At 40.5% G+C, this 11,595-nt stretch overlaps 1 pseudogene; it reads right to left on the minus strand.

Annotated features, from left to right (window-relative positions):
- Nucleotides 1-8,010: 8,010 nt before the first annotated feature.
- LOC104982749 overlaps nt 8,011-11,595 on the minus strand; it is a 10,747-nt pseudogene continuing 7,162 nt past the window's right edge.

Consider the following 11,595-nt stretch of genomic DNA (forward strand, 5'->3'; position numbering starts at 1 on the left):
AGCTTTCTTTCCAAGAAGCAAGTGTCTTTTAATTTCATGGCTGCAGTCACCATCTGCAATGATTTTGGAGCCCAGTTTTTTTCTTTTCCTAAGATTTCTCTTTATTAGTGATTATTTGCATATATATTACAAGAAGACAAAAGGGACCGAATAAATCTGGGCCACTTGCTAACAGAGTTGATCCACTTTCAGCCAGCGGACAGGTCAAGCTTCAGGACACAGAGTTCCTAAGATCTCTTGAGGGATTTATGGCTGATAGTTGAGGGGTCTGGGATGGAAAGAAGGGTTTGGTGGAAGTGGCACAACCCAAAAAGATGGTTTGCATTTTCCTCCAAGACTGGGAAAGGAGAATGGGGTTACAGGGAAAGACTGGTACTCCAGTGATGCGGCACCAGCGCTTGGCCCCATACCTGGATAATTCGGGCTATGGTGGCATCTCACAGACTTCTCCAAAATTCCAGGGGCACTTAAAAACACCAACCAGAGGTTTCACAGAAATATTAGTACAACCGGCATAGGAAAACTCTACAGAAACCCAAACCAGAATGCCGAGAGGTTTAGGGAAAGAGCAGAATTTTGACCCTTCCACTCAGCCAGCCCCCAACTAAAAAGCAACCCAGATGGTGAGTCAAGAAAATAAGGATTCACGTGCAGCCATCGGAGGAGAGTTGAGAGGGAGCAGCCGAGGAGGGCCTCACTCAATGGTGAGAGCTCGGTTTCTTTGCTGCCTTCGGGTGACCCCGAGGTGGCATTTACTCTGTAGAATTGCCCTGCAGGACCAGGCTGGGGGCCATCTTCTGTGGGTTTAGCCTGAGACTGCACCCCTGCTCGGCGTCTTCCCTGCTTGTCCCGTCCTCTGTGGTTTTCTCCTGGGAGTTCTTCCTTAAGACAATGTCTGCACACAAATCTTTATCTTACAGTCTGCTTCTGGGGAACCCATCCTTAGCCATTCATTCTTCTTAACTCTGAGCTGCAGTGGAGGAAATGCTAGTGATTAGATCCTGCCTGACATGTAGAAGAGTTCTTTAATTGGAACAATCTTTTGAAACAAAGTTTCTTCCACCCAGAGGCATCAGTGGTTTGCTTCATGGGTGCTGTTTTGGGTGACCAGGACCTAGAATAAAAGAGGGTCTGTATAAGAGCCTTGAATGAACACTGTTTCTGGCCATGGACTGACTGCCATTGTAGGCAAAGGAACAAGGTGACAGGCAATGTGAATGAGATTTGTAAATAATAAAGTGCTATCAAAGGACTGAACACTAGGGTAAAAGAGGACAAAAGAAGCAAAGAGAGAAAGAGAAACTAACATGTTGTGCTTAGTCTCAGTCATGTCTGGCTCTTTGCAACCCCATGGACTGTATCCCGCCAGCCTCCTCTGTCCATGGGATCCTCCAGACAAGAATACTGAAGCGGATTGCCATGCTCTCCTCCTGGGGATCTTGCCAACCCAGGGATTGAACCCCAGTCTCTGGCCTTGCAGGTGGATTCTTTACCATCTGAGCCACCAGGGAAGCCCAAGAGAAGCTAATAGTGAAGTACTAAATAGAGATGCCTCCTTGGGGGAGCAGTGGTCACTATTCTGTCTCCAAATCACTCCCTGATTTGCTGTGTAACAGAACTTGATGGCTCAGAATAACAGCAGTTTTGTTTGTTTGTTTGCTTATAGCTCTGTAGTCTGGGCCGGGCTCCATGGGGACATCTTGTCTCTCCTCCATGTGATCCCAGCTCAGATGGCTCTACTGGGGCTGGAAGACTCACTTTCAAGACGCTTCTTTCCCTGACTGGCAAGTTGCGGTTGGCCTTCAGTTCTTGTCCGTGAGTCTTCTCAGGGAGCAGATTTTACTTCCTCACAGCGTGGAGTCCACGTTCCAAGACCAAGTGACCCAAGGGTCAGGAAGTAGAAACTGGCTGTTTCTTGATATCTGCTCCTGGAAACTGGCACTGCATCCACAGCATCACTTCTGCATTTTATTGAACAATCACAGAGCCCAGATTCAAATGAAGGGGTCAAAGGCCCCACCTATCAATGACAGGGAGAATGAACAAATTTTGCAGTCATGGTTTTAAAATGCCACAGACGTCTTCCATCAAGTTGAGACAACTGGAAATCTGAGAGACCTCTTCACACCTTCCATTTTTCTTTTTCTTATGTGTAATGTACAACGAAGACTTGCTGAGGGTTTCCCAGGTGTCTCAGTGGTAGAGAATCTGCCTGCCAATGCAGGAGACGTGGGTTCAGTCTCTGTATCAGAAAGATCCCCTTGAGAAGGAACTGGCAACCCACTCCAGTGTTCTTGCCTGGGAAATCCCATGGACAGAGAAACCTGGCAGGCTACAGTCCCTGGGATTATAAAGAGTCGGGCATGACTGAGCATGCACGCACGCACACACGCACACTGGACCAGCTGGCACTTTTTTTTTTCATTTTTTTAATTGTGGTAAAATATACACAACGTTGTCTTCACCTTTGGCTGTTGTGAGTAGTGCTGCTATGAATACGTGCATACAAGTGTTTGTTTGAACATCTGATTTCAGTTCCTTTGGATACATATCTAGGAGTGGAATTGCTGGCCCATATGGTAGTTCAGTGTTTAACTTAAAGAGGAACCCTTAAGCCGTTTTCCATATTGGTGGCACCATTTGAATTACCACTGACAATGTATGATGGTTCCAGTTTCTCCATAGCTTCACTAATGCTTGTTATTTTCTGCCTGCCTGCCTGTGCGCTCAGTCACTTCAGTCTTGTCCAACTGAAGAGACCGAACGCGTCTCTTGCATTGCAGGAGGATTCTTTACCACTGACCCACCAGGGAAGCCCTGTTATTTTCTACAGTAAGTGTAAAGTGGTAACTTGTGATTTTGATTTGCATTTCCCTAGTGTTGAATTGGAGAATTCAATTGGGAATTGGGGAATTCAAGGGGAATTGGGGAATTTCCCTAGTGTTGAATTGCCACTGGAGATGGCAATGGCACCCCACTCCAGTACTCTTGCCTGGAGAATCCCATGGATGGCAGAGCCTGGTAGGCTGCAGTCCATGGGGTCACTAAGAGTCGGACATGACTGAGCGACTTCCCTTTCACTTTTCACGTTCATGCATTGGAGAAGGAAATGGCAACCCACTCCAGTATTCTTGCCTGGAGAATCCCAGGGATGGGGGAGCCTGATGGGCTGCCGTCTGTGTGGTCGCAGAGTCGGACACGACTGAAGTGACTTAGCAGCAGTGATTAATTATATTGAGTGTATTTTCATGTGTCTGTTGGTCATTTATCTTCTTTGAAGAAATGTGTATTCAAGCCCTTTGGTCATTTTTAAATTTGGTTATCCTTTTGTTGTTGACCTGTAAGAGTGTTAATATTCTGGACTGTAAACAGTTCCTAGATAGATGATTAAAAATATTTTCCTTCCAGTCTCTGGTTCGTCATTTTGCTCTGTTTACAGTGTACTTTGGTGCATAGAAGTTTTACATTTTGATGAATTTTAATTGCTTTTGTCTTTTGTTGTTATTTTTGGTGCCACATCTAAGAATCCATTGTTGAATTTTAGGTTATGAAGATTTATTACTATCTTCTAAGAGTTTGATAGTTTTAGCTCTTACATTTAAGTTTTGATGATTTTTAACTTAATTTATGTATATGATGTAAGCATGTCGAGATTCATTCATGTGGGCCCATTGTATGTGGACATCAGTTGTCGCCTGGCCATTTGTTGAAAAGGTGATTCATTCCTCATTAATTGGTTTTGTCCATTTACCAAAAATCCATTGCCCAAAGATGTATGAGTTTATTTCTGAGCTCTTAGTTCTATTTCATTGATCTATATGCCTATCCTTATGCCAGCACCACATAACTTTGATTACTCTTAGAACTTGTACTAAGTTTTAAAATTGGGGATATATGTTCTCCAGCTTTGTTCTTCTTTTTTTAAGATTACTTTGGCTATCTGGAGTCCCTTGAAATTTCAGATGGATTTTCGGATCAGCTTTTCCATTTCTGAAAAAAAGGCTCTTGAGAGTTTGGTAGAGATTGCACTAAATCTGTAGATTGACTCAGGGAGTGCTCCTGTTAATAATGTTACTAAGTCTTTCAACCCATGAACACAGGTCTTTAATTTCTTTGAGTAATGTTTTGTAGGATTCATTACTGTACCTCCCTGGTTTAATTTACTCCTAAATGTTTCTCCTTTTAGATGGTATTATAACTGAAAATGTTTAATTTCCTTTTCAGATTGTTCATTGCTAGTGTTTAAAAGTATAACAGATAATTATGTTGGTCTTATCCCATAACTTTGCTGAATTCAATTATTAGCTCCATTTTTTTTTTCTTGGTGTGTGGATTCTTCAAGATTTTCTCTATATAAGATCATGTCTTCTGCAAATAGAGATAATTTTATTTATTTCTTTCCAAGTTAGGTACTCTTTATTTATTTTTTCTTTCTTTATTGGCCTGCCTAGAACTTATGGACAATGTTAAATAGAAATGGCAAAAGTTGGCATTCTTATCTTGTTTCTGATTTAGAGGAAAACTGTCAGTCTTTCACTATTGAGTTTATTAGCTGTGTATTTTTTTTAAATAAATACTTTTTACCATGTTGAAGCAGTTTCCTTTATTCCTAGTTTATTGAGTGTTTTTTTAAACCATAAAAGGATGCTGAATTTTGTCAGTTTTCTTTCCATATCAATTGAGGTGATCGTATAGTATTTTCCTCACTTGTATTAATGTGCGTTGTTATATTGATTGATTTTTGTATGCTGAACTATACTTGCATTCCTGAGATAAAGCCCATCTGGTCACAGAGGATAACCATTTCAGTATGCTGCTGCATTTGTTCTGATACTGATTTGCTGAGGATTTTCACATTTGTATGCATAAGGGCTGTAGGGTTTTTTTTTTTTGATGGCTTTGATGTCTTTGTCTGGCTTTAGTATTAAGGTAATGCTGGCTTCATAGAATAAGTTAGGAACCATTCTTTTCTCTTAAGTTTTTGAGAAGATTTTGAGAAAGATTGGTGGCAATTCTTCTTTACATGATTGGTTGAATTCACCAGTGAAGCCATTGGGTCCTGGGTTTTTGTTGTTATTGGGGAGTTTTTATTGTTGATTCAATCTCTGTGCTGGTTACAAGTTTATCTTAATGATTCTGTTTCTTCTCGAGTCAGTTTTGGTACTTTGTGTGTTTCTAAGAACTTGTCCATTTTATCTAAGTTATCTGATTTATGGCAAATGATTTTTCATAATATTCTCTTTTCATTCTTCCCGTGAAGTCTGCGGTGACGTCCCCACTTTCATTTCAGATTCTGGTCATTTTGGTCTCCGCACCACCCCCACCACCTTCCACCGCTGGTCTAGCTACGGGCTTGTCAGTGCTGTTGATCTTTTAAAAGAATCAGCTTCTGGTTTCGTTGACTTTCCTTATTTTTTTTCTAGTCTCTATTTCATTTATTGACACTCTAATTTTTATTTCCTCTTTTTGAAGTTTTGGATTTAGTTGCCCCCCCCCCTTTTTTTTTTATTTCTTAAAAATGTAAGGTTAGGTTATTGATTTGAGATCTTATTAAAAAAAATTTTTTTTTTCTTTTGGTCCATGCTGTGTGGCTTGTGGGATCTTAGTTCCCCAACCAGGGATAGAACCCAGGTCCTCAGGTGTCAAAGTGTGGAATCCTAACCACTGGACAGCCAGAGATTTCTGGAGATCTTATTTTTTTAAAGGGTAAATGATTTATGCAATCTGAAGAGAAATCAGAGTATTGAGATCTTACTTTTTAACAAAGACATTTAAAGCTATAAATTTCCCTTTGAAAGCTACTTTCACTGCATTCTATAGATTTTATGTTTTCATATTTATCTCAAAAAATTTGTTAAAATCTCTGTGATTTCTTCTTTGACTCATTGATTGTTTAAGAGTATGTTCTTAAATTTCTGAATTTTTGTGAATTTCCCAGGTTTCCTTCTCTATTGATTTATCTTCTAGTTTGCTGATTATTTCCTCGGCTCAAATGCATCATTGAGCCCATCAGGTAATTTTTTCACCTAAATCATTGTAATTTTCAACATCAGACTTTCTGTTTGGTTCCTTTTTGTAATTTCTATTATCTCTTTATTTGTTTAGACATTGTTCTCCTGCTTTCTTTTATTTCCTTGTGCATGGTTTCCTTTTGCTCTTTGAATATATTTAAGACAGTTTATTTGATCTAAAATCTTTGTCTAGTAAATCCAATGTTTGACCTTCCTCAGAAATGACTTCTAATTATTTTCTTTCTTTTTTGCAAATAAGCCATATTCTCTTGTTTCTTTATATGTCGCTTATTTTTTTTCCCCCAAAATGGACACTTTGCGTATCATAATATGGTACTGGAAATCAGGTTTTTTACCCCTGTGATTTCTTGTTACTGCTTAGTATGGGATGTTGTTTGTTTAGTGACTCTTCTGAACTACTTTTTAAAAGACCATTGTCTTTGTCATGTTTGACCATTGAAGTCTCTTCTTGTTTGTTAATCAAGAAACTAATCACTTGACAGAGATTTCCTTAAAGGAAAAGAGTCAAAAAGGAAAAGAAAAGAAAACTCTCCCGGTCTTTTCTGATTGATTCTGTCACTGACTGGGCCACTTCTTCAATGCTAAGCCAGGTCTTTTTCAACTCTGACTTAGCTATCATTCTCTGTGTGGAGCTTAAAGATCAGTCAGGCTTTCCTGGTGGCTCGGGTGGTAAAGTGTCTGCCTGCAATGCGGGAGACCCGGGTCTGATCCCTGGATCGGGAAAAGCCCCTGGAGAAGGAAATGGCAACCCACTCCAGTACTCTTGCCTGGAAAATCCCATGGAGGGAGGAGTCTGGCAGGCTACAGTCCATGGGTTAGCAAAGAGTCGGACATGACTGAGCAACTTCATCTTAAGGGTCAGTCAGAGGTGAAAACTTAGGGTCTTAGATATTTTGCAGGCGTGGGACACACACACATCTCTCCTGATTGCCTAGAATATGCAGATGGCACCCAAAGCCTTTATGCCCCCATGCACCTCCCCCCTGAACTTCCCCTATCCAGACTACTCGTCCATCCATTGCAGGCCCTGTCTGCTATCCCCTGCTTTGTGTGTGTGTATATATGTTAGTTGCTTAATCATGTCCAACTCTTTGCAACCCTATGGGCTGCAGCCCTCCAGGCTCCTCTGTCTATGAAAATCTGTAGGCAAGAGTACTGGGGCAGGTTGCCACGCCCTCCTCCAGGGGATTGCCCGCAGGGGTCAAACCTGGGTCTCCTGCATTACAGGCAGATTCTTTACTGCTTAGCCACCAGGGAAGGCCCATTGCCTGCTCCAGGGAGCTGCAAATAGAACATTCACCTTTAAATCCTTCTGACAAACACTACCTGGAAAGCTACCCTAGCCCTGAGAAAGTTCCAAGACTCATCTCGCAAGGATCCATCAGACGGGTCAAATCATACAACGACAGTTCCTAGAGACCAGGATCAGGGTTGCCCCGTTTGACACCAGCAAGCCCACACCAAGAATCTGGACCACCATCCTCATGCCTGCTGATGAGGTGGGGGTTGGGGGATAATAAGTAGGTAAATTAAAATGTCACAGTGGTTTTTTGGACTGCAAGGAGATCAAACCAGTCAATCAGAAAGGAAATCAGTTCTGAACATTCATTGGAAGGACTGATGCTGAAGCTGAAGCTCAAAAACTTTGGCTACCTGATGCGAAGAGCTGACTCATTGGAAAAGACTCTGAGGCTGGGAAAGATTGAAGGTAGGAGGAGAAGGGGATGACAGAGGATGAGATGGTTGGATGGCATCACTGACTCAATGGACTTAAGTTTGAGCAAGATTCAGGAGTTGGTGAAGGACAGGGAAGCCTGGGGTGCTGCAGTCCATGGAGTTGCAAAGAGTCATACATGACTGAGCAATTGAACTGAACTGAACTGTGGGTTTTCTTAGAATGGAAATTGTGTTGCTTCTTTCCTTTTTTTTTTTTTTTTTTTAAATCTTAAAAGGTTTATTGTGCACAGAGGAGAAGGGCTCAGTCTTTCTTGGCTGCCACTTTCCTCATGGAGGCCATGGCGTTGCTCAGCTCCTCTCTTTCTCTTGGCATTTTTTGTGTGTCCCCACCCTTTTTTTCCCTTTATTTAAAAAAAAATTATTTAATTGGAGGCTAATTATTTTACATTCTTTTTTTAATTTATTTTTTATTGAAGGATAATTGCTGTACAGAATTTTGCTGTTTTCTGTCAAACCTCAGCATGAATTAGCCATAGGTATACATATATCCCCTCCCTTTTAAACCCCCATCTCCCTCCCCATCCCAGCCCTCTAGGTTGATACAGAGCCCCTGTTTGAGTTTGCTGAGCCATACAGCGAATTCCTGTTGGCTATCTATTTTACATATGGTAATGTAAGTTTCCATGTTACTCTTTCCATACATCTCATCCTCTCCTCCCCTCTCCCCATGTCCATAAGTCTGTTCTCTATGTCTGTTTCTCCATTGCTGCCCCATAAATACTTCCATACCATTTTTCTAGATTCCATATATATGGGTTAGAATACAGTATTTATCCTTCTCTTTCTGACTCACTTCACTCTGTATAATAGATTCTAGGTTTATCCACCTCATTAAAACTGACTCAAATGCGTTCCTTTTTATGGCTGAGTAATGTTCCATTGTGTATACAACCACAACTTCTTTATCCATTCATCTGTCATTGGACATCTAGGTTGCTTCCATGTTCTAGCTATTGTAAAGAGTGCTGCAATGAACAATTTTCAATTTTGGTTTCCTCAGGGTTTATGCCTAGGAGTGGGATTGCTGCGTCATATGGTTGTTTTATTCCTAGTTCTTTAAGGAATCTCCACACCATCTTCCATGGTGGCTGTATCAATTTACATTCCCACCAACAATGCAAGAGTGTTCCCCTTTCTCCACACCCTCTCCAGCGTTTATTGTTGGTAGACTTTTTGATGATGGCCATTCTGACTGGTGTGAGGCGATATCTCATTGTAGTTTTTAATTTGCACTTCTCTAATAATGAGCAAAGAGTTGACTCATTGGAAAAGACTCTGATGCTGGGAGGGATTGGGGGCAGGAGGAGAAGGGGACGACAGAGGATGAGATGGCTGGATGGCATCACTGACTCAATGGATGTGAGTCTGAGTGAACTCCGGGAGTTGGTGATAGACAGGGAGGCCTGGCATGCTGCGATTCACGGGGTCGCAAAAAGTCAGACGTGACTGAGCGACTGAACTGAACTGAATAATGAGTGATGTTGAGCATCTTTTCATGTATTTGTTAGTTATCTGTATGCCTTCTTTGGAGAGATGTCTGTTTAGGTTGTTTTCCCACTTTTTGATTGGGTTGTTTGTTTTTCTGGTATTGAGTTGTATGAGCTGCTTGTTTATTTTGGAAATTAATCCTTTGTCAGTTTCATTTGCTATTATTTTCTCCCATCCTGAGGGTTGCTTTTTCACCTTGCTTATAGTTTCCTTTGCTGTGCAAAAGCTTTTAAGTTTAATCAGGTCCCACTTGTTTAATTATGTTTTTATTTCCATTACTCTAGGAGGTGGGTGATAGAGGATTTTGCTTTGATTTATGTAATTGAGTGTTTTGCCTATGTTTTCCTCTAAGAGTTTTATAGCTTCTGGTCTTATATGTAGGTCTTTAATCCATTTTGAGTTTATCTTTGTGTATGGTGTTATGAGGTGTTCTAATTTCATTCTTTTACATGTAGCTGTCCAGTTTTCCCAGCACCATTTGTTGAAGAGGCTGTCTTTGTCCCATTGTATATTCTTGCCTTCTTTGTCAAAAATAAGGTATCCATAGGTTTCTGGACTTTCTATCTTGTTCCATTGGTCTATATTTCTGTTTTTGTGCCAGTACCATACTGTCTTGATGACTGTAGCTTTGTAGTATAACCTGAAGTCAGGAAGGGTGATTCCTCCAGCTCCATTCTGCTTTCTCAGGACTGCTTTGGCTATTCACAGTCTTTTGTGTTTCCATATGAATTGTGAAATTTTTTATTCTAGTTCTGGGAAAAGTGCCATTGGTAATTTCATAAGAATCACATTAAATCTGTAGATTGCGTTTGGTAGTATAGTCATTTTCACAGTATTGATTCTTCCTACCCAGGAACATGGAATATCTCTCCCTCTGTTTATGTCATCTTTGATTTCTTTCATCAGTGTCTTATAATATTCTGTGTACAGTTCTTTTGTCTCCTAAGGTAAGTTTATTCCTAGATATTTAATTCTTTTTGTTGCAATGGTGAGCAGGATTGATTCCTTAATTTCTCTTTCTGAATTTTCATTGTTAGTATGTAGAAATGCAAGTGATTTCTGTGTATTGATTTTGTATCCTGCAGCTTTGCTAAATTCACTGATTAGGGTTCTCCATGTATAGTATCATGTCATCTGCAAACAGTGAGAGCTTTACTTCTTCTTTTTTGATCTGGATTCCTTTTATTTCTTTTTATTCTCTGATTGAACTATGTTGAATAATAGTCTGATTGCTGTAGCTAGGACTTCCAGAACTATGTTGAATAATAGTGGCAAAAGTGGATGCCCTTGTCTTGTTCCTGATCTGAGGCCGAATGTTTTCAGTTTTTCACCACTGAGAATAATGTTTGCTGTAGGCTTGTCATATATGGCCTTTACTATGTTGATGTAGATTCCTTCTACGCCCATTTTTTGAAGAGTTTTAACCATAAATGGGTGTTGAATTTTGTCAAAGGCTTTTTCTGCATCTATTGAGATTATCATATGGTTTTTATCTTTTAATTTGTTAATATGGTGTATCACACTGATTGATTTGCATATATTGAAGAATCCTTGCATCCCTGCAATAAAACCAACTTGATCATGGTGTATGAGTTTTTGATGTGTTGCTGAATTCTGTTTGCTAAAATTTTGTTGAGGATTTTTGCATCTACATTCATCAGTGAAATTGGCCTATAGTTTCCTATTTTTGTGTTGTCTTTGGTTTTGGTATCAGGGTGATGGTGGCCCTGTAGAATGAATTTGGTAGTGTCCCTTCCTCTGAAATTTTTTGAAAGAGTTTTAGAAGGATAGGCATTAGCTCTTTAAATGTTTGATAGAATTCTCCTGTGAAGCCATCTGGTCCTGGGCTTTTTGTTTTTTGGGAGGTTTTTGATCATAGCTTCAATTTCAGTGCTTATGATTGGGTTGTTCATAATTTCTATTTCTTCCTGGTTCAGTATTAGAAGATTGAACTTTTCTAAGAATCTGTCCATTTCTTCCCGGTTATCTGTTTTATTGCCATATAGTTGTTTATAATCATCTCAGTCACTCAATTGTGTCTGACTCTTTGCAACCCCATGAATCACAGCATGCCAGGCCTCCCTGTCCATCACCAACTCCCAGAGTTCACTCAGACTCACGTCTATCGAGTCAGTGATGCCATCCAGCCATCTCATCCTCTGTCGTCCCCTTCTCCTCCTGCCCCCAATCCCTCCCAGCATCAGAGTTTTTTCCAATGAGTCAACTCTTCGCATGAGGTGGCCAAAGTACTGGAGTTTCAGCTTTAGCATCATTCCTTCCAAAGAAATCCCAGGGCTGATCTCCTTCAGAATGGACTGGTTGGATCTCCTGCCTGTCT

The sequence above is a fragment of the Bison bison genome, unplaced genomic scaffold, assembly GCF_000754665.1.
Source record: "Bison bison bison isolate TAMUID 2011002044 unplaced genomic scaffold, Bison_UMD1.0 scf7180017860443, whole genome shotgun sequence".
NCBI classification, from domain to species: domain Eukaryota; kingdom Metazoa; phylum Chordata; class Mammalia; order Artiodactyla; family Bovidae; genus Bison; species Bison bison.